General features: G+C 37.6%; 1 protein-coding gene across 3 annotated transcripts in view; it reads left to right on the forward strand.

Moving 5' to 3' along the window:
• The window catches only part of TENM2 (teneurin transmembrane protein 2), a 3966312-nt gene that overhangs the window by 1894577 nt on the left and 2049501 nt on the right, over positions 1-22234 (forward strand). The window lies entirely within an intron of this gene.

The following is a 22234-nucleotide window of genomic DNA, read 5'->3' on the forward strand; positions in this document are numbered from 1 at the left end:
AAATCAGCCTGCGCAACAAAGAAAGGCCTTTTCTCTACCAAAAAAGAATAAAAACAAAAATAATGCTTTCTGTGCTTCGGGATATATTTTGCCTCTTGGATCTGGATATTTAGAGTTTTCATCCAATTTGGAAAGAATTTGGGTCATTATGTTTCATTTACTTTCTCTGTCTCATGCCGTTTCACAGTTATTAGGCCACTGGCACTTGTCTCACAGAATGCTGATGTTCTTCTTTTTGAAAAAAATTCTCCCTTCTCTCTCTGCTTCATTTTAGTTTTTATTGCTGTGTGTTGAAGTTCTTCTGCATTTCTTTTGTAATGTATAGTCTGTTGTTAAACTCATCCAATGCAATTTTTATCTTACACATTGTAGTTTTCAACTCTGGGATATAAGTTGGTAAATATAATATGTATGTATGCACACACACACACACAAATATATACATGTGTATGTACATATTTGATGTCCCAACTTTTGAACAAATGGGAGGCAATTTTAGTAATTGCTTTAATATGCTTGTCTGTAAATTATAACATCTGTGTCAGTTTAAGGTCAGGTTAATTAAACTCCTGTACATGGGCAATTTTCCAAAGCTTATTTTTATAGTTTTGTGATCTCTCTAGATATTTTTTGTGATATTACAAAATTATAGTTATTTGAGTTTCTTATAGATTTACTCATCATCAGAGGCATAATTTGCCATTTTTTTTCCAATTCTGTAGGTTGTCTGTTTGCTCTGTTGATTATTTCTTTTGCCATGTACAAGCTTCGTAACTCAGTTAAGTTCCATTTGTCTGTTTTTGTTTTCATTGCAATTGCTTTTGAGGACTTGGAAATAAATTATTTGCCTAGGCCAATGTCCAGAAGAGCTTTTCCTATATTTTCTGCAAAGATATTTTATAGTTTTAGGACTTAAATATAAGTCTTTAACACATCTTGAGTTAACTTTTGTATATGGTGAGAGCTAGTGATCTAATTTCATTCTTCTGCAAATAGCTAGCCAATTTACCTAGAAGTATTTATTTATTGAATAGGTTCTTCTTTTTCCATTATTTTTATAGATTTTGTCAAAGATAAAATGATCATAGGTATAGAGCTTTATTTCTGGGTTCTGTATTCTGTTCCATTAGTCTATTTGTCTATTTTTGTACAAATACCATGCTGTTTTAGTTATATATATATATATATATATATATATATATATTTTATTGCACTTTAGATTCTGGGGTACATGTGCAGAACATGCAGGATTGTTGCACAGGTACATACATTGCATTGTGGTTTGTTGCCTTCATCCCTCCCTCACCTATATCTGGCATTTCTCCCCATGTTATCCCTCCCTAACCTCCCTACCCCTCTCTGTCCCTTCCCTATTCCCCCCTCAACAGACCCTCATGTGTGATGCTCCCCTCTTGTGTCCATGTGTTCTCATTTTTCAACACACATCTATGAATGAGAACATGTAGTGCTTGATTTTCTGTTCTTGTGTCAGTTTGCCGAGAATGATGGTTTCCAGATTCATCCATGTCCCTACAAAGGACACATATTCATCATTTTCTACGGCTGCATAGTATTCCATGGTGTATATATATCACATTTTCCTTGTCCAGTCTATCATCGATGGGCATTTGGGTTGGTTCCAGGTCTTTTCTATGTAAACAGTGCCTCAATGAACAAACCTGTGCATGTGTCTTTATACTAGAACAATTTATAATTCTTTGGATATATACATAGTAAAGGGATTGCTAGGTCAAATGGAATTTCTATTTCTAGGTCCTTGAGGAAGCGCCACACTTGTCTTCCACAATGGTTGAAATAATTTACACTCCCATCAACAGTGTAAAAGTGATCCTATTCTCCACATCCTTCCTAGCATCTGTTGTCTCCAGATTTTTTAATGATTACCATTCTAATTGGTATGAGGTGGTATCTCAATGTGGCTTTGATTTGCATTTCTCTAAAAACCAGTGATGATGAGCATTTTTTTTATATGTTTCTTGGCCTCATAAATGTCTTCTTTTGAAAACTTTCTGTTCATATCCTTCACCCACTTTCGAATAGGTTTTTTTGTTTTTTTCTTGTAAATCTGTTTTAGTTTTTTATAGATTCTGGATATTAGCCCTCTGTCAGATGTAGATTGCAAAAATGTTTTGCCATTCTGTTGGTTGTCAGTTCACTCTAATGATTGTTTCTTTTGCATGCAGAAGCCCTGGAGTTTAATTAGGTCTCATTTGTCTATTTTGGCTTTTGTTGCCAATGCTTTTGGTGTTTAAGTCATGAAGTCCTTGCCTATGCCTATGTCCTGAATCATTTTGCCTAGGTTTTCTTCTAGGGTTTATAGGGTGTTTAAAGGGTATATAGGTCTTATAGGGTTTATAGGGTACAGGTCTTATGTTTAAGTCTTTAATCCATCTGGTGTTAATTTTAGTATAAGGTTTTAGGAAGGGGTCCAATTTCTGTTTTTGCACATGGCTAGCCAGTTTTCCCAACACCATTTATTAAACAGGGAATCCTTTCCCCATTGCTTGTTTTTGTGAGGTGTATCATAGATCAGATGGTTGTAGATGTGTGGTGTTGTTTCCAGGGCCTCTGTTCTGTTCCATTGGTCTATATCTCTGTTTTGGTACCAGTACCATGATGTTTTGATTACCGTAGCCTTGTAGTATAGTTTGAAGTCAGGTACCTTTTTGCCTCCAGCTTTGCTCTTTTTGCTTAGAATTATCTTGGATATGCACGCTATCTTTTGGTTCCATATGAAGTTTAAGGTGGTTTTTTTCCAATTCGGTGAAGAGGGTCATAGGTAGCTTGATGGGGATAGCATTGAATCTGTAAATTACTTTGGGCAGTATGGCCATTTTCACAATATTGAATCTTCCTAACCATGAGCATTGAATGGTTTTCTGTGTGTGTTCCCTCTTATTTCCTTGAACAGTGGTTTGTAGTTCTCCTTGAAGAGGTCCTTTACATACTTTGTTAGTTGTGTTCCTAAGTAGCAATTCCCTTTGTAGCAATTGTGAATGGCAGTTCGTTCTTGATTTGGCTCTCTTTAAGTCTGTTATTGCTGTATAGGAATGCTTGTGATTTCTGTACATTGATTTTGTATACTGAGACTTTGCTGAAGTTGCTTGTCAGTTTTAGCAGATTTTGGGCTGAGATTATGGGGTCTTCTAAATATACAATCATGTCTTCTGCAACTAGAGACAATTTGACTTCCTCCTTTCCTAATTGAATACCCTTTATTTCTTTTTCTTGCCTGATTGCTCTGGCTGGAACTTCCTGTACTATATTGAATAGGAGTGGTGAGAGAGGACATCCTTGTCTAGTGCCAGTTTTCAAAGGGAATGCTTTCAGTTTTTGCCCATTCAGTATGATATTGGCTGTGGGTTTGTTGTAAATAGCTTTTATTATTTTGAGATATATTCCATCAATACCTAGTTTATTGAGAGTTTTTAGCATAAAGGGCTGTTGAATTTTGTTGAAGGCTTTCTCTGCATCCATTGAGAAAATTATGTGGTTTTTGTCCTTGGTTCTGTTTGTGGTGAATTACACTTACAGACTTGTGAACCAGCCTTGCATTCCTAGGATGAAGCCTACTTAATCATAATGGATAAGCTTTTTGATGTGCTGTTGTATTCAATTTGCCAGTATTTTATTGAAGATTTTTGCATCTATGTTCATCATGGATATTGGCCTGAAATTTTCTTTTTTTTGTCGAGTCTCTGCTGGGTTTTGGTATCAGGATGATGTTGTTCTCATAAAATGGTTTGGGAATAATTCCCTCTCTTTAGATTGTTTGGAGTAGTTTCAGAAGGAGTGGTACCAGCTCCTGTTTGTATTTCTGGAAGAATTCAGCTGTGAACTCATCTGGACATGAGCTTTTTTTGGGTGGTAGGCTGTTAATTGCTGACTCAGTATTAGCCCTTTTTATTGGTCTATTCAGGATTTTGACTTCTTCCTGATTTAGGCTTGGGAGGGTGCAGGTGTCCAGGAATTTATCCATTTCTTCCAGGTTTCCTAGTTTATGTGTATAGAGTTGTTTGTAGTAATCTCTGATGGTAATTTGTATTTCTGTGGAATCAGTGGTGATATCCCCTTTATCACTTTTTTTTGTATCTATTTGCTTATTCTCTTTTCTTTTTTATTAATCTGGCTAGTGGTCTGTCTATTTTGTTGATCTTTTCAAAAACCAAGCTCCTGGCTTCATTGATTTTTTTTTTTTTTGAAGGATTTTCTGTGTCTCTACCTCCTTCAATTCTGCTCTGATCTTACTTATTTCTTGTCTTCTGTTAGCTCTTGAATTTTTTTGATCTTGCTCCTCTAGATTTTTGAATTTTAATGATAGGGTGTCAATTTTAGATCTTTCCTTCCTTCTCATGTGGGCATTTATTCCTGTAAATTTTCCTGTAGGCACTGCTTTAAATGCATCCCAGAGATTCTTGTATGTTATATCTTCTGATATGTTGTTCTTGTTGGTTTCAAAGAATCTCTTTATTTCTGCCTTCATTTCATTGTTTATCCAGTCAACATTCAAGAGCCAGTTGTTCAGTTTCCATGAAGTCGTGTGGTTCTGAGTTAGTTTCTGAATTCTGAGTTCTAATTTGATTGCAGTGTGTTCTGAGAGACTGTTATGATTTCCATTATTTTGCATTTGCTGAAGAATGATTTACTTCCAATTATGTGGTCAGTTTTAGAGTATGTGTGATGTGGTGCTGAGAAGAATGTATATTCTGTGGATTTTGGGGTGAAGAGTTTAGTAGATGTTTGTTAGGTTTGCTTGGTCCAGGTCTGAGTTCAAGTCCTAGATATCCTTGTTAATTTTCTGTCTTGTTGATCTGTCTAATATTGACAGTGGAGTGTTAATGTCTCCCACTATTATTGTGTGCAAGTTTTTATGTATCTAGGTGTTCCTGTATTGGGTGCATATATATTTAGATTGTGAGCTCTTCTTGTTGCATTGATCCTTTTACCATTATGTAATATACTTCTTTGTCTCTTTTGCTCTTGGTTGGTTTAAAGTCTATTTTTATCAGAGACTAGGATTACAATTCCTGCTTTTTTTTTTCTCTCCATTTGCTTGGTAAATCTTCTTCCATCCCTTTATTTTGAGCCTATATGTGTCCTTGCATGTGAGATGGGTTTCCTGAATACAGCACACTGATGGTTTTGGTTTTGATCCAATTTACCAGTCTGTGTCTTTTGATTGGGGCATTTAGCCCATTTACATTTAAGGTTAATATTGTTATGTGTGAATTTGATCCTTCCATTTTGATGCTAGCTGGTTGTTTTGCCCATTAATTGACACAATTTCCTCATCGTGTCAATGCTCTTTACCATTTAGTATGTTTTTGGAGTGGCTGGTGCTGGTTGTTCCTTTCTATGTTTAGTGCTTCTTTCAGGAGCTTTTGTAGGGCAGGCCTGATGGTGATGAAATCTCTGAGTACTTGCTTGTTTGTAAAGGATTTTATTTCTCCTTCACTTACAAAGCTTAGTTTGGCTGGATACGAAATTCTAGATTGAAAGTTCTTTTCTTTAAGGATGTTGAATATTGGCCCTCACTCTCTTTGGCTTGTAGGGTTTCTGCTGAGAGATACACTGTAAGTCTGATGGGCTTCCTTTTGTGGCTAACCTGACCTTTCTCTCTGGCTGCCCTTAGCATTTTCTCCTTCATTTTGCCCCTGGTGAATCTGACGATTACATGCCTTGGGTTTGCTCTTCTTGAGGAATATCTTTGTTGTGGTCTCTGTATTTCCTGGACTTAAATATTGGCCTGAATTGCTAGGTTGGGGAAGTTCTCCTGGATAATATCCTGAAGAGTGTTTTCTAGCTTGGATTTATTCTCTCTGTCACATTCAGGTACACCTGTCAAACATAGATTAGGTCGTTTCACATAATCCCATATTTCTTGGAGGCTTTGTTCATTTCTTTTCACTCTTTTTTCTCTAATCTTGCCTTCTCATTTTATTTCATTGAGTTGATCTTCAATCTCTGATATCTGTTCTTCTGCTTGGTCGATTTGGCTATTGAAACTTGTGTATGTTTCATGAAGTTCTCGCATTGTGTTTTTCAGCTCAATCAGGTCATTTATTTTCTTCTCTAAGCTCTTTATTCCCATTAGCATTTTGTCAAACCTTTTTTCAAGGATCTTAGTTTCTTTGCAATGGGTTAGATCATGTTCTTTTAGCTTAGATAAGTTTTCTATTACCCACTTTCTAAAGCTTGTTTCTGTCAATTTATCAGACTCATTCCCCATCCAGCTTTGTTCCCTTTCTGATGAGGCATTTGCGATCCCTTGGAGAAGTAGAGGCTTTCTGGTTTTGGGTGTTTTCATCCATTTTGCACTTGTTTCTTCCCATCTTTGTGGACTTACCTACCTGTGGTCTTTGTAGTTGTTGACTTTCAGATGGGGTCTCTAAGTGGGTGTCCTTTTTGTTGATGATGAAGTTATTTCTTACTGTTTTTTAGTTTTCCTTCTAACAGTCAGGCTTCTCTGCTGTAGGACTGCTGGAGGTCCACTCCAGACCCTGCTAGCTTGGGGATCACCTCCAACAGTTGCAGAACAGTGAGGGTTGCTGCCACTTTCTTCTTCTGTTATCTTAGTCCCAGAAGGATACCCACCAGATGTCGGCCTGAGCTCTCCTTTATGAGGTGTCTCTTTGGATAAATAGGGGTCAAGGAGCTGCTTGAGGAGACAGTCTGACCCTTATAGGAGCTTGAGTGCTGAACTGTGAGTTCCATTGTTCCATTCAGAGCTGCTTTGCAGGTACATTTAAGTTGCTGCATTGGAACTCATAAGTGCCTTTTTCCTAGATGCTCTGTCCTAGGAAAATGAGCTTTATTTATAAGTTCATTACATGATGCTGCCTTTTTTCAGAGATGCCCTGCCCAGCTAGGAGATAACCTGTCACAGTCTGCCAGCAGAGGCATTGCTGAGCTGCTGTGGGCTCTGCTGAGCTGCTGTGTAAACTTCCATGTGGTTTTGTGTACAGAGGTATAGTTAGAACTGCCTTGGTAATGGCGGTCTGCCTCAGTAATGGTGGACTACCTCTGTAATGGCGGACTGCCTCAGTAATTGTGGATTGCCTCGGTAATGGCAGACTGCCTCTGTAATGGCGGACTGCCTTGGTAATGGTGGACTGTCTCGGTGGTGGTGGACTGCCTCCATAATGGCAGATGTCCTTCCCCCTGCAGAGCTGAACCCAGGATGTGCTTGCTGCGAAACTCTCAATCCAGAGCATTTCAGATTGCTGGTCTTTGTGGGGGTAGGACCCACCAAGCCAGATCACCTGGCTCCCTGTTTAAGCCCCCTTTTTTTCAGTTGAATGGGTGGATCTGTCTGAAAAGCATTCCAGGCACCAGTTGAAACAGCTGCTAAGATTTGTGTGAGTTTTTGTGTGGAGACCCACTGTGTGGGCTGAAACAGCCTTGCTGGAAACTCATGGTGCTTTTCAGCCCAGAAATCTCCTGGTCTGTGGGCACTAAAAACTCATTTGGAAATGCAGTGATCACTCATCCTCTGGGTTGTTCTCTCTGGGAACTACATTCCAGAGCTATTCCTATTTGACCATCTTCACTGCTCTAGTTATAACCTTGTAGCATAGTTTGAAGTCAGGTAATGTGATACCTCTGCATTTGTTCTTTTTTTTTCTGAAGATTTCTTTGGGTATTCAGGCTCTTTTTTGGTTCTATTGCATAAAAAGTATTCAGTATAATCCAACATCCCTTCATGATAAAAACTTTCAACACATTATCCATTAAAGGAATATATCTCAAAATAATAAGACCCATCTATGACAAACCCATAGCCAACATCATATTGAATGGGGAAAAGTTGAAAGCATTCCCCCTCAGAAGTGGAAAAAGACAAGGATTTCCACTCTCATCACTTCTATTCAATATGGTACTAGAAATCCTAGTCAGAGCAATTAAGCAGAAGAAAGAAATAAAAGGCATCCTAATTGGAAAAAAAGAAGTCAAGTAATCTCTCTTCACTAATGACATTATTGTGTACCTAGAAAACCCTCAAGACTCCTCCAAAAGATGTCTAGACTTGATTAACAACTTCAGCAAACTTTCAGGATTGAAAAATCAACATGTAAGAATCAGTAACATTTACATATGCCGATAGTATTCAAGCTGAGAACCAAACCTTGCCATTATATAATTTATAAAAATTTAAATTATCAGATAACTGTAAAATATTTTTATATTGTTTTAACTTTAATTTCATTTCTTCAGTTACTGGTAAAGTCAAACATTTTCATCTGATAGCCATTTATATTTGCTTTCCTGTGAGTTATCTCTTTATAACTTTTGCCAACTTTCACTTTCTTTATTTGTAGATTTCTTTGTGTGTGTGTGTGTGTGTGTGTGTGTGTGTGTGTGTTGTAGATGTTTATAAGCTTTTGCAGTTAGCCGAATGTAGTTTTGAGAGGAAAACATATGATGATTATGTATATTTCTTTTTTTTTTTTTCATTCTTGTTTGCCCAGGCTGGAATGCAATGATGTGATCTCAGCTCAGTGCAACCTCCACCTCCTGGGTTCAAGTGATTCTTCTGTCTCAGCCTCCTTAGTAGCTGAGATAATAGGCACCTGCTACCACACCTGGTTAATTTTTTTGTATTTGGTAGAGATAGGGTTTCATCGTGTTAGTCAGGGTGGTCTCGAACTCCTGACCTCAGGTAATTCACCCATCTTGGCCTCCCAAAGTGCTAAGATTACAGGCATGCATCACCATGACTTGCTGATTATGTATACTTCTAATCAATCCAGTCCCCTCACTCCCCAAGTCTTCACCTGAACCACTCTAACCATCACATTACCTAGACCAAGTCCAGAGAACTGGCCCTTGCCTGGTTTCAGACACACATATTCTTTGGGCTATATATTATTTTTGGATTATATTTATAATTCATATTAAACTTTAACAACATGCTTATTCTGGGTTTTTCTGCACATACAGTTTGAGTGGAAATTAGATACTCTGATTAATCTAGTAACATAGAGTAGCATAAGAGCTGTTTTAGGCACTTTGTCTGGATTCAAAACTTGGTAAGTAAGGCAAGCTCCAGAAAACTAATTCAATTATATATTTTTCATTTACAAATGGCAGAAATATAGCTATAGACCAGTGTATATAACTTGAATAGAATTACATGGCAATTTGCTGTCTGAGACTGATCTTCTAAGGATGTAGGTAAGACTAGATCAATTTATCAAGAAAGAAATACAGATCTTCCATTTTAATTTAATTGTAACTATCAAGCATGAATTTACATAGTGTCATCTTCAGCAAAATTGAGACAAATGTCACCATCTAATGAAAATGCATAACTGATCAAGTCTATGTGGTTATATGTATATGAAATAATTTTTTTTTAATTTGTTTGAATTGACAAGGTATATGATACATGGTTTTTTCCATTCCCATCCTTTTCGTCCTCTATAATTACTGACATTTTGGTGTGAATGTTTCTGGTAAGCTCCTTGAGAATGGAGTCTTGCTTCCTTTCTTTTCTAGTCCCTCTTAGCATTTAGCACAATAATTTCAATGTCTCTAAATGTGCCATGGTCAAGGAAAGGTTGGCTCCTTCATCTTTAATACTGCTGCTGTTGCTGATGATGCTGATATTAATAATAATAAAAGTGATTATAATGCTGACATTGAGTTGATGTTACATGTCAGACACCATCCTAAATGTGAATTCTCCAGCTTTTATGAATAAGGAAACTGAGGCAAATAAAGGTGAGAAAATTGGTTGAGCCAGGGTTCTGGTGCAAACACCTGGACATTGTCATGCTGGGCTCCAGATCATTGCACTGTGTTCAATTCAAATACAGTCTCAGTTTGGGAATTTTATAAATCAGCACTTTGTTTGCAAGTCTGTCTCTCCTACTAGGCCTCATGCTTGTTGAAGTCAGGCCTGACTTGTTTATCCTTGTTATTCCAGGCTGTAGCATAGTGTACGACACAGAATATGCTCTCAATAAATGTTATTGAAATAATGAATCTGGTGAGCAGCATGCCCTTCTATCAGAATCTTCCAGAGCAGCAGACAAAACTTCTATATCGCTTTTATGGCTCCTCAAAATGCATATTTCTACATGCAATGAGTACTCTGGGAATGTTAATTGATGAAGTGACTGCAGTTAATAACATATCTTTTCACTCATCATCATAAACATGGGTGGTTGTATTAGTCAGCTATTGTTGCACAATAAACAGTCTTAATGCTGGCTTAAAGCAACCATTTATGCTCTCTTACATGTGTGTAGGTAGGCACAAAATTGGCTTTCCAGTCTGCCGTGGGTGCCAGGGTGTGAGCTGGGTCCAAATATGCTACTGTGTCCATCATCTCACTTGGTGCAAAATCAACATAGCCTGACAGCTTCTTAGTACGGAGGGGGCAGAGGTGTGAGAGGACAAGCCCATCTATACAAGCACATCTCAGGCCTTCTTGACTAAAGCAAGTCACATGACTGAGCCCACTGTCAAGGTGCAAGTGTCTACTCAGTCAGTGAGAGGAACCGCACAGGTCTGTGGAAAGGATGTAGATTCCTGCCGTGGTAAATAATGGAGTCAATAATTCCATCTACCACATTTGTACTGACCAAGCAAGTGATAGAGAAAAACATTTAGAAACACCAACAGCAAAATTTTCATTAAGTTCTTAAAGTAATGTGATAGAAGTTGGAAGCAAAATCCAAGCCAATTCTTATTTAATCACAGTCTTATTCCACTCTTCCAACAAATGGTGGATAATGAGTATTACAGTCATTTCAACAGTAATCAACTATGGTATCCCAAACAGAAGATTATAACTTCAGCTGGAAATTGCGCAGCAGGACAGTTGAAGGCTTAAAAACAAACAACAGGCAAAAAAAAAAAAAAAATCTCATTTAGTCTCAAATGATACTTTGCAATAAAGAGAAGAGGGTAGGGGCAGGGAAATTAAGAAATGAGCAACATGGGCAGAATTGTGTCCCAACAGAAGACCGGACGTGTCATTAAAGGAAGCACCAGAGACTCATGTATCATTTTGAATATCAGACAGTGTTACATGAGGTAAATGTGACTGGCACTGACCAGTTATCACTGAAAAATGTATGTAATAAAATGATAAGGTAGGAAATCTGGGAAATTAAAATAGACAAGATAAAGATTCCCTTCTGTTCCACACTAGGAGAGTGATATCTTGCATGCTTTTCTTTATGCTTCTTAAGCCTGTGGCATGAGTGATACAGAACAATGTAGGAGTAATTACTCGAATGTTTCAGTCTTTGAGAATCTGAAATAGGTTGTTTACCTACAGGTGCTGAATTCCTTTGCAGGTATGCAGTTGAGTATGTCTCATCTCTTGATGCTGTCCAAGATCCTCCGAAGGCAGTGTCAATTGCTAGGTCTAAATGAGGATCAGAGAGCAAAGCTGAGGCATAAACTCATATGTAGACAGAACACAGGATATTCTACTTAAAGGCGCAAATAATAAGGAAAAATGCCTCATGCAGTAGCAATCCTTCTGCAATTGCTGAACATTTCCTTGCAACTTTTCTGTATTTTTCAAGCAATTTTCTTTATTTTCCCTCACATGAAATGACACAGACCTGCGGTTTCTCACTCCTTTCATTCAAATTGTGTGTCATTTTTCAGGGGCTCAGGCACTTCCTGTTTTATATCCGTACAAATGTGTGTATGCATATATACGCACACATATAGGGGAAACAGAGGACCATTGTCTTGACAAAATATGCTTTACACTGTCTTTAACAAAAGAGACAATATGTGGATCTTAAAAATACATTTTGACAGTGTATGTATAAAAAGGAGATACCACAATTGTTTTACAAGAGAAAGTGTTCCTCAGTTTTCCACTCTTTTTCAAAGGTAAAATAGAATTAAACTTATCAAGAGTAATGACGGCCGGGCGCGGTGTCTCAAGCATGTAATCCCAGCACTTTGGGAGGCCGACGTGAGTGGATCACGAGGTCGAGAGATCGAGACCAACCTGGTCAACATGGTGAAACCCCGTCTCTACTAAAATACAAAAAATTAGCTGGGCATGGTGGCGAGTGCCTGTAATCCCAGCTACTCAGGAGGCTGAGGCAGGAGAATTGCCTGAACCCAGGAGGCGGAGGTTGCGGTGAGCTGAGATCACGCCATTGAACTCCAGCCTGGGTAACAAGAGCGAAACTCCGTCTCAAAAAAAAAAGAGTAATGACTATGAATAGGACCACAGTCTCGAGTCATTCTTTCTACTTCTTAGGCCAAGAATGTGTTAGAATTGCTATGGCATTCCCAGCAGAAAGCCAAATGCATATCTAATTACTAGAAACTATAGGATCATAGTAAAGAAAGAAAAACAAGATGGCACTTTCTTAAAACATCTGCTTCTGATTGTAGAAACCCATGGAAGAAGAACGAATCCTTTGACTTGACTTGCTCTTCCAATATTATATATATGCAACTCACACATTTCCTTTCTCTACTTATTTTTACCTACATCAGCCATGAGAATTTCAATGTGCAGGTGTATACTGAGATCTTGTAGACTAACTCAGAAGCTACTAAACCCAACTGCAGTTTACTACATTCCGTCCAAATCAATCATGAGGTCAGGAGTTGGAGATCAGCCTGGCTAACATGGTGAAACTCCATCTCTCCTAAAAGTACAAAAATTAGTTGGGCTTGATGGTGGCACCTGTAATCCCAGCTACTCAGGAGGCTGAGGCAGGAGAATTGGTGAACCTGGGAGGTGGAGGTTGCACTGAGCCAAGATGGCACCACTGTACTCCAGCCTGGGTGACAAGAGTGAGACTCTGTCTCAAAAAAAAAAAAAAAAAAAAAAGAAAAGAAAACTTGGCCTTGGTCTAATGAAATACATCTTCCTTGCCCCTGCCCTCCTTATCATACTTTCCTCCATTTATTCACTCCTTCATTCACTCATTCATTCATTCACATCTCTGATTATTTAGTAAACATTTTGCAAGCCAAGTATTCTGATAGATGCCAGGGAGTAGAAGATGAAGTAGATAAGGGCACAACTGTTGAGAGAGTCACAGTCTAAAGTAGCAGATAGCCATGTACAATTATAAAATGATGAGAAAAGCATCCAAACAGAGGTATGCCCGGAGTGCCGTCGAAGGAGAAAGAAAGCAATTAGTTCTGCCTACAGTAGCCCAGAAAGGCTCTACAGAGAAGGTGTCACTCTTGATAGATTTTGAAGGATAAGCAGAAATCTGTCAAGTACAGATAAAAATGGAGGATGTGCCGAGAGCAGAGAGCCTTTGCAAGTGCACTGAGGCTCTCCATCATGATGCCCACCGATAGGTGACCTGCAGCCCCAAAAGGACTTAAAACACTGCTATATGGAGTTACTGTTTTCATTGAGAAACTGTGTCCCCCTCACTGTGTCCTAAATATGATTATTGAATATGTCAAGTAGCATAAAACTAAAATTTTTAAAAATTAATTTTCCTTATGCTAGTAAAGTGACAATTTTTATAAAGATGACCATTTTTATCTTGGTATGGGTCAGTTTGTAATTATATAAAAATTGTTATAATTGATACAGGCTATGGCATTCTGCAGCCTGTGTTAGTAGATAATATTTGCAAATTTGCCAGCTTGGCTTTGAACTGAATCCCGAGGTATTGTGTAACTGGGAGTGGGGGATGGTAGAAAAGAGAAACTTATTTTTTGTTATTAAGGCATTTATTTTGAGAGAAATATCATCAGAAACTTGCTAAGTACTCCTATTTTCCTTTTTAAAATTTGTATAAATTTGTAAGGTACAAGTATAATTTTTTTGTTAGAGATAGGGTCTCACTATATTGCCCAGGCAAGCCTGCAACTACTGGGCTCAAGGTAGCCTCCTGCCTCGGCCTCCCAAACTGCTCGGATTACAGGTGTGAGCCACCACACCTGGCCTTGAAGTATGATTTTGTTACATGCATAGGTTGCATAGTGGTGAAGTTAGGGCTTTTAATGCATCCATCACACAGATAATATACATTGTACCCACTAAGCAATTTCCTATCTGCTCCCCTCCCACTCGATACTCTTCTGAGTTTCTAATGTCTACCATTCCACACTCTGTGTCCATGCGTACACATTATTTAGCTCCAATCTATAAGAAAAGGCCGGGATGGTGACTCGTGCTTGTAATACCAGAAATTTGGGAGGATGAGGGGGAGGATCACTTGAATCCAGGAGTTCAAGGCTACAGTGAGCCATGGCTGCACCACTGTACTCCAGCCTAGGCAGTGGAGTGAGATATTTTCTCAAAAAAAAAAAAAAACTAAATTAAATTAAATAACGAGAACACGTGCTATTTGTCTTTTCTTTCAGGACATGAGTATCTTTCAGGACCTGAGTTTTCAATTGTAGCAGGCGATTTTTCTTGATTATCCATATTCCCTGTTTTCCATATTCTGTTAAGCTTTCATTAAAAATAATAGAAATAGAGACTTTTAACCATAATTATTTTCTGTCACCTTGATCGATGCCCCCAAAAGGGATGAGAGTCATCTGTAAGCCTCTATGTGCCTTCTGGCAATTGTCATCTTCTGTGGCATAAGCACAAAGTTTTTATACATTACTTTTTTAAAAGACAGGCAAAAAAAGTAATTCTGGATTTTATTGTGCCATTTTTACTAGTTAATTTTGCCTTCCTGATCAAATGCTATCTCCTTACTCATTTGAAGTACCTCTTTCTTCCGTTGTCTTATCTTCTTATATTATCTATATTGCATTTATACAATATTTGTGTCTTTTCTATCATTCTAATATACCACATTTTGCTTGTCTACATTTTGTGAGATGGCTTTTCTTTTTTATTTTTTTTCTGTCGCCATATGGGAGTACAGTGACTTGATCTCAGCTCACTGTGACCTCTACCTCCCAAGTGATTCTACTGCCTCAGCCTCCCAAGTAGCAGGGACTACTGGTGCCTGCCACCACATCTGGCTAATTTTTATATTTTTAGTAGAGACAGAGTTTCACCATGTCGGCCAGGATGAGTGAGTCCCTGTTTCTAAGCAGACTTCCAGTCCTGGCCTTAGCTGGCCAACTCTTGTTCTCTTGACACTTGGGCCCAATAGGTGAATTTAAAAGCACTTCAAACTCAAATTTCTTCCATTTCTTGGAGTCATCATCGGCATCTTAATAGGCAATCATATGTGTGATTCTATTTATCAGCAGTATGACTCTATTTAAGACCATGACAGAAGTCCATCATGGAAGTCTACCATTTCTACCTTGCCATCTAATCAGCCCCTTCCTACCACAACACTTAAGTTTATCTACAGAGATGTTACTTTTCTTATGTGGACCTCAATAGCATAGCCAAAGTTTACAGTCTAACAGCCTTCTCACCAAAGTTAGCCTACAAGTCTCTCCTTTCCAATCTCTCTCTTTCTCTCTCTCTCCAATTCTAATTTACTTTTTATACACATGCAATTTTTTGGACTGCAGTGTTAGTTTGTAATTAATCATTATGAGATCACACATACAAATTCAGGTTTCTATTTTTACTTGGAATTTTTTTCTTTTTTTTTTTTGAGACGGAGTTTCGCTCTTGTTACCCAGGCTGGAGTGCAATGGCGCGATCTCGGCTCACTGCCACCTCCGCCTCCTGGGTTCAGGCAATTCTCCTGCCTCGGCCTCCCGAGTAGCTGGGATTACAGGCATGTGCCACCGTGCCCAGCTAATTTTTTGTATTTTTGGTAGAGACGGGGTTTCACCATGTTGACCGGGATGGTTTCGATCTCTTGATCTCTTGACCTGATTACAGGCTTGAGCCACCGCGCCTGGCCTGAAATTTTTTTCTAAAAGGGTTTTGTTGTTTCACGTTTGCTGTGGCTACATGTGTCTGTCTCTCAACACCTAGTTGTCATTTCTTAACTCACTTAGGCTATTTTTTCAAATGCCTGACCATTTTAATTCACTGATGTTGCCAATTTAATACCTATAGTTATTTGAGTTTGCAACCCCTGGCATAGATGTATCTACAAAAAAGGAAAACAAAGTTCATTTTTAGAAAATGGAAGCCAAATTATTAAGTATGTTTCCCCAGCTCTCATAACAAATGCCTCGTCTTTTAATTCAGTCTAGTATCTTTTTTTTCAAAACCAGTGTTTCTCAAATGTACATCTGAATCACCTGGCATCCTAGAGTTTCCTATTTAGGATTAGGGCCAGGGAATTTGCATTTCTAACAAGTTTCTAGTTGATACTGGTTGGGGGACCACACTTTGAGAACAATGTGCGATGCAGTTATGCAAATTCAGTTTACTTTTAAGATGAGATTGAATATTTACTCTGCCTTCCAAAGGATTGTAAACTTAAAAAAATGCTATAAAATAAATATAAAGTATGCTTCCTTCACTTAAGCATAAGTCCCAGAAAAGCTGGAACATGGCTGTCTTCTTCATTTTACTATTTCCAGTTTTTGGTATATAGGAAGTACTTTATAATTTTTTTAAACAAATTAGTGAATAAAATGTAAAATACAGAGCTTGGAAAAATTAAATAAAAATAGAAGACTGAAGTAGAGATCTGGTCCCTAACAATCACTTTAAATTTAAGAAAAATAATTCCTAAGGAATGTGTATTTCTCTGATTTATTTGGTAGCTTAGTGATGCTTGTGTTAAGAATGCAAAAGGAAGCACTGTATCATTCACTGATGGTGCTCATTGTAATAGTTCCTCCTCTGGGTAGAGTTTCCACATGCACATTCAAAGGAGTGTAATCACTATCCAGAGACCGAATCCTCTGCCCTGACAGTTGGAAAATGACTCTGTGTGCTGACAGCCCCACAGGATGGGAAATGCAATAGCTCTGCTACTACTGTGTAATGTTGCTAAGCTTAATTGACTGCACCCATAAATAGTGGGAGAAAGTGAGAGTGGGTAATCCATACTACTCTTAAATTATTATGTGGGATCAACCTTCAGGCCTCCCAGAGAATCTCTGTAGTATAAGTCACTGATTGTTTAGATTTTAGGTGTCCTTGTCTGTACCAAACCCAGCTCAAGTTTATTCACTTGCATTTTTTCTTCTTCTTTTTTTTAATCTTTGTGTTCTTGCTTTCACATTCTTCCCTTTCCTTTTCTTTCCCTTTGTAGCTTTACACGGAGCCACTCTTATTCCTCCACCATCACTTCTTTTTCTTACTGTATACTCCAAGCAGCATTCAAACATTAATAAACAGCACTCTTGCCTTCTCATTCTTCTCCAGATATTCCACTATCTAAACTAATTCACCCAGAGGCTTTTCAAAAGATTGTCACTCCCTTGCTGTTCTGGTTCTCTACCACTCACTTCTTATATCTATACCCATGACTCTATGAAAGCTTTGACGAAGGACACCAGTGACCTCCATGTTGGAAATCTATGAACTTTACTCTTACTTGGCTTCTCACCACAGTTGACCATGGCTCCTCCTTGAAAACTCTCTTCTCCTGGCTTCTATAATACTACTAAAATTGGTTGGCTTTGTCTTTTCCTCTCTAACCACAGTTTCTCAGTCTCCTTTAATAGTTATGCTTTCTGTCCCACTCTTAAAAATCAGAGTTCTTCTCTTTCTATAATCTTTCTCTAAGTGATCTTCCATACCCATAACTTATGCTATCCAAATGGTAATATTTACCCTTTACTATCATTCATCCATACCTCTCTCTTGAGAGACAGGGTAATGGATCCACTGCCTCTATTTGAATGCCTCTCAGGTATCCCAAACTTAAATTGTTCAAAATCCTATGCTCGAATTTTCACCTCCCCACTTTACCAACAGAAAACATTTTCTCTCTTTCACGTATTACATCGAATCCACAAATTCATGTCAACATCTATGTCCAAAGTATCCATCCATCCTCAGCTGTACCATTCACTCCCTAGTCTTACCCATGAGCCCCTCTCTGTTGGCCTGTTCTTACAACATCCTCTTACCTATCACCTCACGTACCTCCTTCTTATATACTTCATGGCTTCTGCCTCCAACACTGCCAGTTTTCTTTTGTTTTTAAATAAAAACCAAAATTTGTTTTTGCACTATTTAAATCCTTTCTATTTTTGCTCATCAGACCTGGAATATAATCTGAGAAAAATTAGTAACCTCTAAAATTCTTAATATAATTAACAAACCCTGCTGGTTATCCCATTTTGCTGTTGTCATTTTTACCAATTTTCTCGCAGCTCACAGCATCTAGTATATCAAATTCTTTCCTGTCTCTGAATCTTTGCTCCTGTTAGCTATCTACCTGAAATGCTATTCTCCCTACTCTTCATCCAGATAATTCTTATTCATCTGCAATTCCCAATTTAAATATCCTTTCCTCAAAGAGTCCTTCTTACATTCCTAAGTCTAAATTAAATTTCTTCTCTTTTTTTTTTTTTTGAGATGGAGTCTCACTCCTTTGCCCTGGCTGGAGTACAATGGCACGATCTTGAGTCACCACAACCTCTGCCTCCCGGGTTCAAGTGATTCTCGTGCCTCAGCCCCCCAAGTGGTTGAGATTACAGGCCTGCATAACCGTGCCTGACTAATTTTTGAATTTTTAGTAGAGATGGGGTCTCACCATGTTGGCCAGGCTAGTCTTGGACTCCTGACCTCAGGTGATCCACCCACCTCGGCATCCCAAATTGCTGAAATTCCAGGCATGAGCCACCACGTCTGGCCAGTCTAAGTTCAATTTTACTGGTCCACTTTTAGAGTGTGTATCCATTTTTTGGGGGTTGCACTTAGCATGATTTATAATAATACTTTTATATATGATGTTTATGTTGTCTCCTTAATATACTGTAAGCTTTATGAATAAAGCAACCTTGGTTATTTTTCTTTCTTTTTAAAATCAATGTATTATCAGTCTGTAGCTTAGTATCTAATAGAATTTAAACCTTTGGTAAATACCTGTTGATTAAAAGGTCTTCCTCACAATTCTCTTCTCATAGATATCCCTTAGCTCCCATTGCTATTTTTAACTTTTCTCAGATTTTTTTCATCCTTCCTTTTTCTTCTTTCTTTTCTTCCTGTATTCCTTCATGACAAATGCAGACTTGTCAGTTAAATTAAAAAATTCCCACCTACTAATGTAAAGTTCAGTCTTATTTAAGATAAGACAACGTCTTAGTTTGTTTCCTGTTGTTATAAGAGAACATTACAGACTGGATAGTTTGTTAAAAATACAAGTTAATTTAGTTTACAGTTCTAGATTCATGCTGAGAAGTCCAACAGCATGAAGCCAGCAACTGGCAAGGTCATCTCATGGTGGAAGGGCAGAAGGCGGAAGTGGGTACACAAGACAGACACACCAGAGGCCAGACTTCTTTATAATAATACACACTTGCAATGACTGATCGAATCCTGCATTAACAGTATCAACTCATCCATGAGGGCTCTGCCCTTATCACCCAACCACTTCTTATTAAGCCTCACCTTCTGACATTGTTACATTGGGGATTAAGTTTCCAACACATGAGTCTTTGGAGGGCACATTCAAATGGTAGCAGACAATTCGTTTAATTAACTGAAATACAGAAATCTATGCTCAGAAATCCATGCTCAACAGCAAATTAACATTTCCTTCATTTGATTTGCCTCTTTTTATTTTTTTTTATTTTGCTTCTGACTATGTAAACCTAGACCATTTGGAAGAATGATATCTCCTAAATAACCAAGATATATATTTTTTATTCAAAACACCCAGGACTAACTCCCTATACTGATACATTCAATCATTCATTTATTCATTTGTTAATTAATCAATTATTGATTGAGATTCTACTGTGTATTCTGCATTTTTATCATTTAAATCCTAGATTCCCAACTTACTTGCTGAATTATCTTGACCAATTATTAATTTCTTAGTTCCCTTATCTCCTAAAATTGGGAAAAATAGTAACTAAGTTGCAGGGATATTATGAGAAGTAAATGAGTTATTGTATGCAAAAGCAGCCAGCACATAACAAACTCCAAATAGGGCGTTATTTTTAATATCATCATAAGTTAATCATTGCTTCTTTAGACGTTGGATTATATAATATTGAACAAATAAAGTTTATGCCTTTACATAGCTTATACTCCAGTGCAGGGCAAACTGTGACCCTTTGACCTAGTCTTCTGCCCAATTTTGAAAAGAAAGCTTTATTTGAACACAGCTAGCCTATTCCTTTACATTTAATCTATAGCTGCTTTTGTGCTGCAAAGGCAGAATCGAGTAGTTGCTACATAGATGGTATATCCTGAAAAGCAGAAAATACTACTATTTCTCTCTTTACAAGAGTTTGCTGACTTCTCTTTTTGTGAAAATAGATGCACTTTCTTTAGGAGACAGCCTAGGTATTAGAAATTCTATTGGGGCCAGGGAGATCTAGGTTAGCCTTGTCTTTCCTATGAAAGTAACTTCTTGCATGGTTTTAGCTTTCGAATCCTATCTTTCCTAAACATCGGTTTCCTTGATGCCAAAATGGGCTCAATCTTTATCTCCATATTTTCTTATATGATTAAAGAATAAAATATATATAAAGTGCCTGACAATTTTGGTGTTATAAAATTGTTTCTTTTTCCTTTTGGAGAATAAAGGGTTTCTTTTACATTGATATAATAAGTATTAATATTTATTACAACTGTACAGCTACATAAAACCAATTTAGAAGTCAAAGTAATCATAGTCCATAATAAAATAAGATTCAGTAGAAAAATAATAGATTTTTATTGAAGTAAGTACAAAGGAAAGATACAAGTTAAACTTTTCCACTCCCCATGCTAGAGCTATATGCATTTTACCATCCAAATCTTGGTTTAAATTTGTCATAGTTAAGCTATAGGTCTAAACCCTTTATATGCTAATGATTTTCTATTTCTAATTAGGTTTCCAAGATGTGTTTAGTAGAAAAATCAACTGAAAATACTGTGTAAACTAAATTACTTAGGAGAACAATCTTGCTCTATAAGAAGGAAATAATTTGTTCTGTTTTTTTAAGATGCCTCTTTAATAATAGCTTAAAACAATAAATCTATGAAGGTTTGTTTTTTTCACAGTAGTTAACCAGTCAGTAATGCTGCCGACAAAATTCCAATTTAAAAAATGACCTTTTAAAGATGCCATATAAAATTAAATTTTAATGAGTGATAATAAATGGTGATACTTTTCACAGGAGGAAACACAAAGCTTGCCTGGAGCCCTTGCTACATGGCATCCACTTTAACGTTCTATTATTGTGTCTTCCCTTTCATTATTTTCAAGGGAAGATGATGGGAATGCAGCACCTTTGAAAAACCCAAAACAGTTTTAATGTTGTGCTTACTAAAGGCGATCTTCATGGCTGGATAATTAGGCAGATGGACCTCCATCGCTTTAGTGATGATTCTTTTGTAGAATGTTGCTCCGTCCCTCCACAATGACAGTATAAGATATTTAAGCATTCCTTTGATTATGTGGCTGATTGAAAAATAAATCACTCTGATTGGGCTCAACACAAGAAGTGTTTGCACCAGATGGAAGCTCTGCTACAGTTCTGTGGCAAGAGCAGAAAGGTCTTCGCCCTGGTCAGCTTTCAGGTGGAAAACATTTGGCAAACAATCAAATTAATTCTAGGGGAAAAAAATTGTGAATGTACCATTACCCCTCACGTGGCTTGCTGGCCTCCTTTACAAAATAAGAATTGTCACCAATGCTTCTTAGGCCAGTGTTACTTGTCTTTTATTAATCCTCTGGGTCACTCAAATTCGTTATCCCATTCACTAAATGAGAACAGTTTATCATAATGTGCAATAATCATGACAAACCTAATTACTTTTTTTCAAGTTTAAATTTCAAAAAATTGTGAAGCTTCTGCTTTTCATGATGACTCTTTCTCTACCTGCTTTGTGCTGAGGATCCTATTAGTCCCAGCTACTCGGGAGGCTGAGGCAGGAGAATTGCTTGAACCCAGAAGGCGGAGGTTGCGGTGAGCCGAGGTCGTGCCATTGCATTCCAGTCTGGGTAATAACAGTGAAACTCCGTCTCAAAACAAACAAAAAACAAAAAAAAAACCTCTGAGAGCTGAGCAATTTGTTTTAATCAGAAATAAATTACTCTTCCATTTTTAAAATATAAATACTGAAGGACTATAAAAATTAGGCATTTGTTTGAACCTCCGTCACTTGATGTTTTCTTCTAAAATGTATAGAGTTTTGGGTGCTAAAGTATAACATCACATTCTTCGGAAATTTCAGAGCCAGGTCTCCTTAAAGGAA

Source organism: Callithrix jacchus, chromosome 2 (assembly GCF_049354715.1).
Source record: "Callithrix jacchus isolate 240 chromosome 2, calJac240_pri, whole genome shotgun sequence".
Lineage (NCBI taxonomy): Eukaryota > Metazoa > Chordata > Mammalia > Primates > Cebidae > Callithrix > Callithrix jacchus.